At 47.5% G+C, this 13108-nt stretch overlaps 1 non-coding gene across 1 annotated transcript; it reads right to left on the bottom strand.

The window, feature by feature from the left end:
- Positions 1-7452: 7452 nt before the first annotated feature.
- On the bottom strand, positions 7453-7525 carry Trnak-cuu (transfer RNA lysine (anticodon CUU)). The gene has a single exon. It is a non-coding gene; the product is annotated as a tRNA-Lys (tRNA).
- Between the last annotated feature and the right edge of the window lie 5583 nt (positions 7526-13108).

The following is a 13108-nucleotide window of genomic DNA, read 5'->3' as shown; positions in this document are numbered from 1 at the left end:
GCGATGAGAGTCGCTTCTGCCTTGGTGCCAATGATGGTCGTATGCGTGTTTGGCGCCGTGCAGGTGAGCGCCACAATCAGGACTGCATACGACCGAGGCACACAGGGCCAACACCCGGCATCACGGTGTGGGGAGCGATCTCCTACACTGGCCGTACACCACTGGTGATCGTCGAGGGGACACTGGATAGTGCACGGTACATCCAAACCGTCATCGAACCCATCGTTCTACCATTCCTAGACCGGCAAGGGAACTTGCTGTTCCAACAGGACAATGCACGTCCGCATGTATCCCGTGCCACCCAACGTGCTCTAGAAGGTGTAAGTCAACTAACCTGGCCAGCAAGATCTCCGGATCTGTCCCCCATTGAGCATGTTTGGGACTGGATGAAGCGTCGTCTCACGCGGTCTGCACGTCCAGCACGAACGCTGGTCCAACTGAGGCGCCAGGTGGAAATGACATGGCAAGCCGTTCCACAGGACTACATCCAGCATCTCTACGATCGTCTCCATGGGAGAATAGCAGCCTGCATTGCTGCGAAAGGTGGATATACACTGTACTAGTGCCGACATTGTGCATGCTCTGTTGCCTGTGTCTATGTGCCTGTGGTTCTGTCAGTGTGATCATGTGATGTATCTGACCCCAGGAATGTGTCAATAAAGTTTCCCCTTCCTGGGACAATGAACTCACGGTGTTCTTATTTCAATTTCCAGGAGTGTATTTAAACCTAACTAACCTAAGGACAGCACACAACACCCAGTCATCAGTAGGCAGAGAAAATCCCTGACCCCGCCGGGAATCGAACCCGGGAACCCTGGCGTGGGATGCGAGAACGCTACCGCACGACCACGAGCTGCGGACAATCGTATGGCGTCGATCACTGTCCACTAACACGGCAACAGCATGCACTTCTTCTTCAGAGACGCTAGGACGACCTGCCCGATGCGTGTCTGCCACAGTTTGTCGACCTCCGTTGAAGGCTTTTACCCAACGCGCCACTGTTCTGTACGGTAATGGCGATTCCCCGCACGCCTCTTGAAGACCTTGATCGCACTGTCGTGCTGTACGAACTCTGACATTAAATTTTGATCCAATTCCGTTGTTCCTGTTTCGAAAACATAGTGACACCGTTACGTTAGACCGCTCGCTCACAAGTGACTGTGTTTCCCTCGATTGTGCGTACGCAGATGACGTGGGACGGGCGAGTCCATTTGCTCGGACGTAAGGTAGGTATGTCAACAACGTGTGCTATCAGCGACAATAGTAGATTCCATTGCATAGTGTCTCCACAGCGGTGTTGTCACTATTTAAGTTCCAACGAGCGTAGATACAGTAATAAGACAAATGACATGTTATAATGATAGGTTTTTAGTGTAGAAATGGAATGAAAACAAAGTATCGAGTCGCGCAGATAAAAGTAGCCCTGAAGTTTAAAGTAAATGCAATGAAATTACAGGAACGAATAGCCGAAACGCACTTACCGTTTATTTACAGCTGGCAACATGAGTAACGCAGAAGTTAATACCCTCGGAGTAGTGAAGCAACACTTAATAAAGGCAAGTCTTCTGGTCCAGACTGTATACCAATTAGGTTCTTTTCGGAGTATGCTGATGCATTAGCTCCATACTTATCATATACAACCGTTGGCTCGACGAAAGATCCGTACCCAAAGACTAAAAAGTTGCACAGATCACACCAATATACAAGAAAGGTAGTAGGAGTAATCCACTAAATTACAGGCCCATATCGTTAACGTCGATATGTAGCAAGATTTTGGAACATATATTTTGTTCGAACATTATGAATTACCCCGAAGAAAACTGTCTATTGACACACAGTCAACATGGGTTTAGAAAATATAATTCAAGTGAAGCGCAACTAGCTCTTTATCCACATGAAGTGTTGAGTGCTGTTGACAAGGGATTTCAGATCGATTCCGTATTTCTGGATTTCCGGAAGGCTTTTGACACTGTACCACACGAGCGGCTCGTATTGAAATTGCGTGCTTATGGAATATCGTCCCAGTTATATGACTGGATTTGTGATTTCCTATCAGAGAGGTCACAGTTAGTAGTAACTGATCGAACGTTATCGTGTAAAACAGAAGTGATTTCTGGCGTTCCCCAAGGTAGTGTTATAGGCCCTTTGGTGTTCCTGATCTATATAAAAGATTTGGGAGGCAATCTGAGCAGCCGTCTTAGGTTGTTTGCAGATGACGCTGTCGTTTATCGGCTAATAAAGTCATCAGAAGATCAAAGCAAACTGCAAAACGATTTAGAAAAAATATCTGAATAACCCTGAATAACGAAAAGTGTGAGGTCATCCACATGAGTGCCAAAAGGAACTCGTTAAACTTCGGTTACATAATAAATCAGTCTTATCTAAAAGCCGTAAATTCAACTAAATACCTAGGTATTACAATTACGAACAACTTAAGTTGGAAGGAACACACACAAAATGTTGTGGGGAAGGCTAACCAAAGACTGCGTTTTATTGGCAGGACACTTAGAAAACGTAACAGACCTACTAAGGAGACTGCCTACACTACGCACTGCCTACACTACGCTTGTCCGTCCTCTTTTAGAATACTGCTGCGTGGTGTGGGATCCTTACCAGACAGGACTGACGGAGTATATCGAAAAAGTTCAAAGAAAGGCAGCACGTTTTTTTTATCGCGAAATAAGGGAGAGATGACACATAATGAAACAGGATTTGGGGTGGAAATCGTTAAAAGAAAGGCGTGTTTCGTTGCGACGGAATGTCCTCACGAAATTCCATTCACCAACTTTCTCCTCGGAATGCGAAAATATTTTGTTGAGACCGTCCTACATAGGGAGGAAAGATCACCACGAAAAAATAAGGAAAATAAGAGCTCGTACGGAAAGATCTAGGTGTTGATTCTTTCCGCGCGCTATAGTAGATTGGAATAATAGGGAATTGTGAAGGTGGTTCGATGAACCCTCTGCCAGGCACTTAAATGTGATTTGCAGAGTATCCATGTAGATGCAGATGTAAATCACGGTGTAATTCGTACAGTGCTAATTTAGAATGCGAAATGGCGTGTTAGTGAACTTTTATGTCAGCTGACTCTGTTCGCAGAAGCCTAATCCATTATAAATGAGGTGACGTTCCATTAAACTTGGGTTCTGAGACGAACGTGTGCTTACGAGGTGTCTCTGACTCCGCCCGCTGTAAACATCATTACGCATTGCTCGTTACGCATAAGAAGCAGCCTGCGATGTGGCGTTGTTTAGAGAAGAGATCACTGCCAAGAGTCGAAGCTGTAATCAGACGACGCGTGCAGGGCGGATAAAGCCGTATCAGTTGCTTCGGACACCTGTCGTAACAGTTTTCGGCTCTTTACACTCCTGGAAATTGAAATAAGAACACCGTGAATTCATTGTCCCAGGAAGGGGAAACTTTATTGACACATTCCTGGGGTCAGATACATCACATGATCACACTGACAGAACCACAGGCACATACACAGGCAACAGAGCATGCACAATGTCGGCACTAGTACAGTGTATATCCACCTATCGCAGCAATGCAGGCTGCTATTCTCCCATGGAGACGATCGTAGAGATGCTGGATGTAGTCCTGTGGAACGGCTTGCCATGCCATTTCCACCTGGCGCCTCAGTTGGACCAGCGTTCGTGCTGGACGTGCAGACCGCGTGAGACGACGCTTCATCCAGTCCCAAACATGCTCAATGGGGGACAGATCCGGAGATCTTGCTGGCCAGGGTAGTTGACTTACACCTTCTAGAGCACGTTGGGTGGCACGGGATACATGCGGACGTGCATTGTCCTGTTGGAACAGCAAGTTCCCTTGCCGGTCTAGGAATGGTAGAACGATGGGTTCGATGACGTTTTGGATGTACCGTGCACTATTCAGTGTCCCCTCGACGATCACCAGTGGTGTACGGCCAGTGTAGGAGATCGCTCCCCACACCATGATGCCGGGTGTTGGCCCTGTGTGCCTCGGTCGTATGCAGTCCTGATTGTGGCGCTCACCTGCACGGCGCCAAACACGCATACGACCATCATTGGCACCAAGGCAGAAGCGACTCTCATCGCTGAAGACGACACGTCTCCATTCGTCCCTCCATTCACGCCTGTCGCGACACCACTGGAGGTGGGCTGCACGATGTTGGGGCGTGAGCGGAAGACGGCCTAACGGTGTGCGGGACCGTAGCCCAGCTTCATGGAGACGGTTGCGAATGGTCCTCGCCGATACCCCAGGAGCAACAGTGTCCCTAATTTGCTGGGAAGTGGCAGTGCGGTCCCCTACGGCACTGCGTAGGATCCTACGGTCTTGGCGTGCATCCGTGCGTCGCTGCGGTCCGGTCCCAGGTCGACGGGCACGTGCACCTTCCGCCGACCACTGGCGACAACATCGATGTACTGTGGAGACCTCACGCCCCACGTGTTGAGCAATTCGGCGGTACGTCCACCCGGCCTCCCGCATGGCCACTATACGCCCTCGCTCAAAGTCCGTCAACTGCACATACGGTTCACGTCCACGCTGTCGCGGCATGCTACTAGTGTTAAAAACTGCGATGGAGCTCCGTATGCCACGGCAAACTGGCTGACACTGACGGCGGCGGTGCACAAATGCTGCGCAGCTAGCGCCATTCGACGGCCAACACCGCGGTTCCTGGTGTGTCCGCTGTGTCGTGCGTGTGATCATTGCTTGTACAGCCCTCTCGCAGTGTCCGAAGCAAGTATGGTGGGTCTGACACACCGGTGTCAATGTGTTCTTTTTTCCATTTCCAGGAGTGTATTTTTGGTCCCTTACTTTACACTACGTAAGATGAGACTAACATTAATTATGTTCAGTACGTAGGTGGGGCCAATATAAGCTGAAGACTTTGTAGGAGGCCAAATGAATGCTTGTTTTTATTTTAGACGAGCGCCAGGCTCCCTATAAGTTAATAATTTCACGAAATGAAGTTCACTGATCTGCCTTAACTGATATCGCTGAAAATATCTGAACTATTGAAAATGCGAATTACTGAAATCCTCAAACTCGAAGTAAATAATGATTTAGTAGTCACTGCAATGAATGAAATCTGCAAAATAATATTTGAATCTGGCGCGTAATGGTGGCCAATTGTTGCCCGTCGGCAATAAGGGCTTTTTGGCATCGTAGCAGCTGAAAAATACTAATTGATCTTTCTCTTTGTGGTGTGCGTACTGTAAGACCTTCGGTACACACACCATCAGATTATTTGACTTGTCGCTCCAACGAAGTAGGCGAGTGTCAGCAATATGTCTCGTGGTCTTATCGTGGCGTGTTTATCTTCTGCCGTTAGGTCAGACGATGGAAATGCCACTCGAACACTTAGAGTAGCAGATTGACGGTGACCAACTTTAAACAGAACTTGATTAATTTTCACACATATTTATTAAAACAATAAAAAGCATAGACATTACGTAACTTGATTCTGGGTGCTGTTTACAATTGACAATCTGAAGTTCGTTTGGCCTTGGTACGTTAATCTTATTCTCACATATCTCTGATACTTGACAAAGTGTCTATACATTTCTCTTCATGGCTATGTACAGGAATATGGTAATCTTATTAGGCGCAGACTGAAACTTGACTATAGACTGGTACAGACTAATGCAGACTGGTACAGACAAATACAGACTGACTAATCGGAGGTCTGTACACTCATTATAATACCTCGCGCATTCAGGTATCACTGCGCGAGTGTGATCCGCGAGGTTTCAGGTTCTACGTTAGCAGCAATCTCATTAGCTGTGTTAGATATTAATACGTGGATCGGCGGAAGCAGAGTTTGGTCCGTCTCTATGGCAGCGCCATCTCGGAGTGCGGAGACGGACGAGCGCTGCGCCGGCGCTGTTGTGCTTAGCGGGGCGCGCTCTGGTGGGAAAGTTGTGTAGGCGCTGACTACGCGGAACTATGTACACAACACTCTTCATGTGAAACATTGGGATGAGGTGCTTATATTACCTTGAAATAATCACATGAGCTAGTTTTTATACATATAATTAAAGTAATACTTTACATACACACCTTAACATCGTCTACGAGAGAAAAAATTACGAACATCTGAAAGCGTTAAGCGCTACCCACAATCTCTAACGAAAAAAGAAGCAGAAGAAAAAGATTTGTTCTGTCCATCGTATATATAATTACACAAAGATACCAATTTTTGATTTCAATATATTTTTCACTACGATATTAATCATAAGCGATAAAGACCTTTTCACATCAGAGTATTTACGTTATAGGTTTTCATAAATATTACTAACACAGTTCTTCACAAATGCCTTTTTAAGTCTTGTCTATTTTATGTTATTTACTATTTTTATATGCATTGCACACGCACTGTCCGTAATAATCGCCTAAGGGACACTACACTGAGACGAACGTGTGCTTACGAGCCAGCGCTTACTCCGCCCGCTGTAAACATCGTTACACATTCCGGAATGAGATTTTCACTCTGCAGCGGAGTGTGCACTGATATGAAACTTCCTGGCAGATTTAAAACTGTGTGCCGGACCGAGACACGAACTCGGGACCTTTGCCTTTCGCAGGCAAGTGCTCTACCATCTGAGCTACCAAAGCACGACTCACGCCCCGTCCTCACAGCTTTACTTCGGCCAGTACCTCGTCTCCTGCCTTCCAAACTTTACAGAAGCTCTCCTGCAAACCTTGCAGAACTATCACTCCTGAAACAAAGGATATTGCGGCGACGTGGCTTAGCCACAGCCTGGTGGATGTTTCCAGAATGAGAGTTTCACTCTGCAGCGGAGTGTGCGCTGATATGAAACTTCCTGGCAGATTTAAAGCTGTGTGCCAGACCGAGACTCGAGCTCGGGACCTTTGCCTTTTGCGGGCAAGTGCTCTACCATCCTTTTTTTTAAATTATTAGAATAACATTAAATACAACAAAATATAACATATCCTGTTTTCTTCCTTGTTTTTATTTTTTTAATAATCTTTATTGAACAAACTAAAAGTACATATATATTCACTATGCAAGAGTTCTTCAAGGTACCATTTAAACATATACAAATGACTGGTAGTTAAACAAAATCTATTAAAAAAACATACAACAAAATATAACATATTCTGTCTTCTTCCTTTTTTTTTATTTGTTTGTTGGTCGATGCATGAGAACGTGCAGAAGGGTGCTGTGTCATGTGACAGGTAGGCATGGCACACCCAAACTTTGAAGGGGGTCAAGGAAGACGCTGCGGAGATAACCGGCAAAAGTTTTGTCGGTAAGATGGTTTTCGGGTGAGGGTGCTATGCGCGGTCACAACTTTGTACCAGAAGTCAAGGACTGTATGCGGACCACTCTGAAACAGGTATTCTAAAGCCTGTCCTCGAAACCAGATTACGGTATGGTGCTTAGCAAGAGGGTAGTGAAATGTCTGGGGCAACAACAACAAATCCGGGGTTAAAATTCCGTTCCGCCCAGCGTGGGGCTCGAACCCACGACCCTGCGATTAAGAGTCTCATGCTGTACCGACTGAGCTAGCCGGGCTGCCTCATCATCTGAGCTACCCAAGCACGACCGATTGACGCCCCGTCCTCACAGATTTACTTCTGCCAGTACCTCGTCTCCTACTTTCCAAACTTTACAGAAGCTCTCCTGCGAACCTTGCAGAGCTAGCACTCCTGAAAGAAAGCCGTGCTTGGGTAGCTCAGATGGTAGAGCACTTGCCCGCGAAAGGCAAAGGTCCCGAGTTCGAGTCTCGGTCCGGCACGCAGTTTTAATCTGCCAGGAAGTATCACTACGCATTGCTCGTTAGCATAAGAAGCAGCCTGCGATGTGGTCTTGTTTAGACCCACTGCCGAGAGTCGGAGATGTAATCAGACACCCATACAGGGCGGATATAGCCGTAGCAGTTGCTTTAGACGCCTGTCTCAGACAGTTCTCAGCTGGCGTCACGGCAGCGGATAGCGTGCGGACGTGCGTTCGGTGCGCAGCAGCTGCCCGTCTGTACCAACAAAAATAGCACGACTGAAGACACCGTACAGTCGTGCACTTACAACAAGGACCCACCTGCGTCTCCGACAACACGGCGAGCTTCGCGTATGGCAGGGGGGTGGGGGGGGGAGTAACAAGTCCTGCACACGTCACGCCCGCAGTTGAGGATGTGATTCTGGCAGCGGAACTGCTCTCTCCAGCAGCTTCGGCGGGTAGAACAGCTGCACAGGTGCCTACACTAAGACACCTTAGAGTGTCGACAGTCATACATCCCAGTTTCCTGTACCTGTACCATCTCATCTACTGCTACATCTGCGTGATTCCACTGCAGTTCATCGAACCACCTTCGAGCTACTTCTCCACCGTTAGGCTCTCGAACAGCGCGCAGCAAAAACCAACGCTTAAAGTTTCCTAAGGACAAACACACACACACACACACCCATGCCCGAGGGAGGACTCGAACCTCCACCGGGACCACCCGCACAGTCCATGACTGCAGCGCCTCCAACGAAGTGTCATAGGCCCTCTGTCGTTCTTGATCAGCATGAACGATTTAGGAGACCATCTGAGCAGTCATCTTTGATTGTTTGAAGATAATTCTGTCATTTATTGTCACATAAAGTCATCATACCGTCAAAACAAATTGCAAAATGATTTAGACAAGATGTGTCTATGGTACAAAAAGTGGCAGTTGACTCTGTATCATGAAAAGTGTGAAGTCATTCACATGAGCACTAAAAACAATTCTCTAAATTACAGTTACACGATAAATCACACAAATCTAAAGACTTTAAACTCAATTAAATACTTAGGTATCACAGTTATGGGTAACTTAAATTGGAACGATCACACAGATAACGTTGTGGGGTAAGCAAACCAAAGACTGCGAGTTATTGGCAAAACACTTAGAAAATGCAACACGTCTGCTAAAGAGACTACTTATATTATGCTTGCCCGCCCTCCTTTGGCGTATTGCTGTGCGGCGTGTGATCCGCATTGGCGAGGACCGACGGAGGACATCGAAAAAGTTCAAAGAAGGGCAGCTCGTTTTGTACTGCCGTGGAACAGGGAAGAGAGCGCCACGGATATGATACGTGAATTGGGATGGCAGTAATTAAAACAAAGGCATTTTTCGTTGTCACCGGATATTCTCATGAGGTTTCAATCACCAGCTTTCTCCTCAGAGTGTGAAAATATTTTGTAGACGACCACCTACATAGGAGCCCCCGGTAGCTGAGTGGTAACAACAAACAACAAGAACAACAAAACAACACCGTGATGTGGCTGTTAGGACTGTTTGTGACATATATCATCATTCACAATAGTGAAGATAATCTCATTAGTTTCGAGGCTTATATGAGAACGGCACGTTGGAAGATGTAACGTTACCCAAATTTCAGGACGATGTTTGATAACATGTTAGACATAATGTTTGAAAAAAAAGGCGTAGGGTAATTCTCGACGCCGGTAAGGTTTCAAATCACGTGCAAGACTATGTAGCGAACACAATACACAACGAATAAGGTTCAAAATGGCTCTGAGCATTATGGGACTCAACTGCTGTGGTCATAAGTCCCCTAGAACACAGAACTACTTAAACATAACTAACCTAAGGACATCACACACATCCATGCCCGAGGCAGGATTCGAACCTGCGACCGCAGCAAATACAAATCCTCATTGAGTAGGTCTATGACACCATAGTTAATTTATTCAATTTTCATTTATATTTATTGACAATACGCTATCTTACTCTTACTAGATAACGTTTCAAAGTGTAGTTGACCACTTGCTCTATTTATTTCATTAAACTCCTTCAGCGCGTACAGCGGCGTCATCGTATGAAATACAGTCCTGGAAATTGAAATAAGAACACCGTGAATTCATTGTCCCAGGAAGGGGAAACTTTATTGACACATTCCTGGGGTCAGATACATCACATGATCACACTGACAGAACCACAGGCACATAGACACAGGCAACAGAGCATGCACAATGTCGGCACTAGTACAGTGTATATCCACCTTTCGCAGCAATGCAGGCTGCTATTCTCCCATGGAGACGATCGTAGAGATGCTGGATGTAGTCCTGTGGAACGGCTTGCCATGCCATTTCCACCTGGCGCCTCAGTTGGACCGGCGTTCGTGCTGGACGTGCAGACCGCGTGAGACGACGCTTCATCCAGTCCCAAACATGCTCAATGGGGGACCGATCCGGAGATCTTGCTGGCCAGGGTAGTTGACTTACACCTTCTAGAGCACGTTGGGTGGCACGGGATACATGCGGACGTGCATTGTCCTGTTGGAACAGCAAGTTCCCTTGCCGGTCTAGGAATGGTAGAACGATGGGTTCGATGACGGTTTGGATGTGCCGTGCACTATTCAGTGACCCCTCGACGATCACCAGTGGTGTACGGCCAGTGTAGGAGATCGCTCCCCACACCATGATGCCGGGTGTTGGCCCTGTGTGCCTCGGTCGTATGCAGTCCTGATTGTGGCGCTCACCTGCACGGCGCCAAACACGCATACGACCATCATTGGCACCAAGGCAGAAGCGACTCTCATCGCTGAAGACGACACGTCTCCATTCGTCCCTCCATTCACGCCTGTCGCGACACCACTGGAGGCGGGCTGCACGATGTTGGGGCGTGAGCGGAAGACAGCCTAACGGTGTGCGGGACCGTAGCCCAGCTTCATGGAGACGGTTGCGAATGGTCCTCGCCGATACCCCAGGAGCAACAGTGTCCCTAATTTGCTGGGAAGTGGCGGTGCGGTCCCCTACGGCACTGCGTAGTATCCTACGCTCTTGGCGTGCATCCGTGCGTCGCTGCGGTCCGGTCCCAGGTCGACGGGCACGTGCACCTTCCGCCGACCACTGGCGACAACATCGATGTACTGTGGAGACCTCACGCCCCACGTGTTGAGCAATTCGGCGGTACGTCCACCTGGCCTCCCGCATGCCCACTATACGCCCTTGCTCAAAGTCCGTCAACTGCACATACGGTTCACGTCCACGCTGTCGCGGCATGCTACCAGTGTTAAAGACTGCGATGGAGCTCCGTATGCCACGGCAAACTGGCTGACACTGACGGCGGCGGTGCACAAATGCTGCGCAGCTAGCGCCATTCGACGGCCAACACCGCGGTTCCTGGTGTGTCCGCTGTGCCGTGCGTGTGATCATTGCTTGTACAGCCCTCTCGCAGTGTCCGGAGCAAGTATGGTGGGTCTGACACACCGGTGTCAATGTGTTCTTTTTTCCATTTCCAGGAGTGTATCTGAAATTCTAAAATAACCTACTTTTACTTCATGTTGCGGGGTAGTGGGGGGGGGGGGGGGGGGGAGGGGAGGGGGGCTTCTGATGACGTGAAGTATTTTTACTGCTGTTAACTACTTTAATACATTACATTTGGCCGCGCGGTCTGAGATGTCTTGTCACGGTCCGTGCGGCTCCGCCCCCCGTTGGAAGTTCGAGTTCTCCCTCGGTCATGGGTGTCTGTGTCGTCCTTAGCGTAAGTTAGATTAAGTAGTGTGTAAGCTTAGAGAACGATGACCTCAGCAGTTTGGTCCCATGAGACCTTACCACAAATTTCCATTACCTTTCTGTCGGCGCCGTTAGATCATTGTCTATAATTTTTTAAACAGTGTTCTTATATTGGAATCTTTGTCTTCTTTAAACGAGCATTTCCACATGGGTAGACTGGTTTTTGATACGTTTATGGCATAGGCTGGCAGCCGGTCTCCTGTCGTGTCTTTCTGAGGCCTGCGAAATACTTGTCCACAAACAGTCACATTTCACATTTCCGACTCTTCCCGGAAAATGCTCTGTCGTAATTTCAATAGCAAACTTCTCCGTCATGTGCAGCGCCTCTTCAATAATCCGTCGAACAAGTGCCTTGTAAGCCACTTCCTTTGCTGATGAGTTACATTTCCTTGAGATTCTTCATGTGGATCTCATTCTGGCGTCCGCTATTCCTATCATTTGCCTTTGTGGTCACTGCACTTACGTCGTCATGAATAGTTATCCCTAGATATTTTACAGTAGATATCGTTCCCAGAAATTTGTCACCAATCGAGTAGTCTTGCAGTAGTGCATTTCTTTTGCTACGTATGCGCAACACGCTATACGAGGGTTGGAACTTTAATAGCGGCAACTATTTATTTACAGCTCGTACAAAATAGATACGTTTTTAAAGTACTTGAAAAGCCGCGATCGCTTCAATCGTTTATTAGATGACCGGTTTCAGCACTTTGAAGGTGCCATCATAAGATCTGTGAAGGTATAACATAACAGGTTTGAGGGAGGGCTTACCTGAGTTAACTACAGGGTGTTTCAAAAATGACCGGTATATTTGAAACGGCAATAAAAACTAAACGAGCAGCGATAGAAATACACCGTTTGTTGCAATATGCTTGCGACAACAGTACAGGCGGACAAACTTTCGAAATTACAGTAGTTACAATTTTCAACAACAGATGGCGCTGCAAGTGATGTGAAAGATATAGACGACAACGCAGTCTGTGGGTGCGCCATTCTGTACGTCGTCTTTCTGCTGTAAGCGTGTGCTGTTCACAACGTGCAAGTGTGCTGTAGACAACATGGTTTATTCCTTAGAACAGAGGATTTTTCTGGTGTTGGAATTCCACCGCCTAGAACACAGTGTTGTTGCAACAAGACGAAGTTTTCAACGGAGGTTTAATGTAACCAAAGGACAGAAAAGCGATACAATAAAGGATCTGTTTGAAAAATTTCAACGGACTAGGAACGTGACGGATGAACGTCCTGGAAAGGTAGGGTGACCGCGTACGGCAACCACAGAGGGCAATGCGCAGCTAGTGCAGCAGGTGATCCAACAGCGGTCTCGGGTTTCCGTTCGCCGTGTTGCAGCTGCGATCCAAATGACGCCAACGTCCACGTATCGTCTCATGCGCCAGAGTTTACACCTCTATCCGTACAAAATTCAAACGCGGCAACCCCTCAGCGCCGCTACCATTGCTGCACGAGAGACATTCGCTAACGATATAGTGCACAGGATTGATGACGGCGATATGCATGTGGGCAGCATTTGGTTTACTGACGAAGCTTATTTTTACCTGGACGGCTTCGTCAATAAACAGAACTGGCGCATATGGGGAACCG

Source organism: Schistocerca nitens, chromosome 10 (assembly GCF_023898315.1).
Source record: "Schistocerca nitens isolate TAMUIC-IGC-003100 chromosome 10, iqSchNite1.1, whole genome shotgun sequence".
Lineage (NCBI taxonomy): Eukaryota > Metazoa > Arthropoda > Insecta > Orthoptera > Acrididae > Schistocerca > Schistocerca nitens.
Note: the sequence above shows the minus strand (reverse complement) of the source record. Positions and strands in the feature narration are given on the sequence as shown.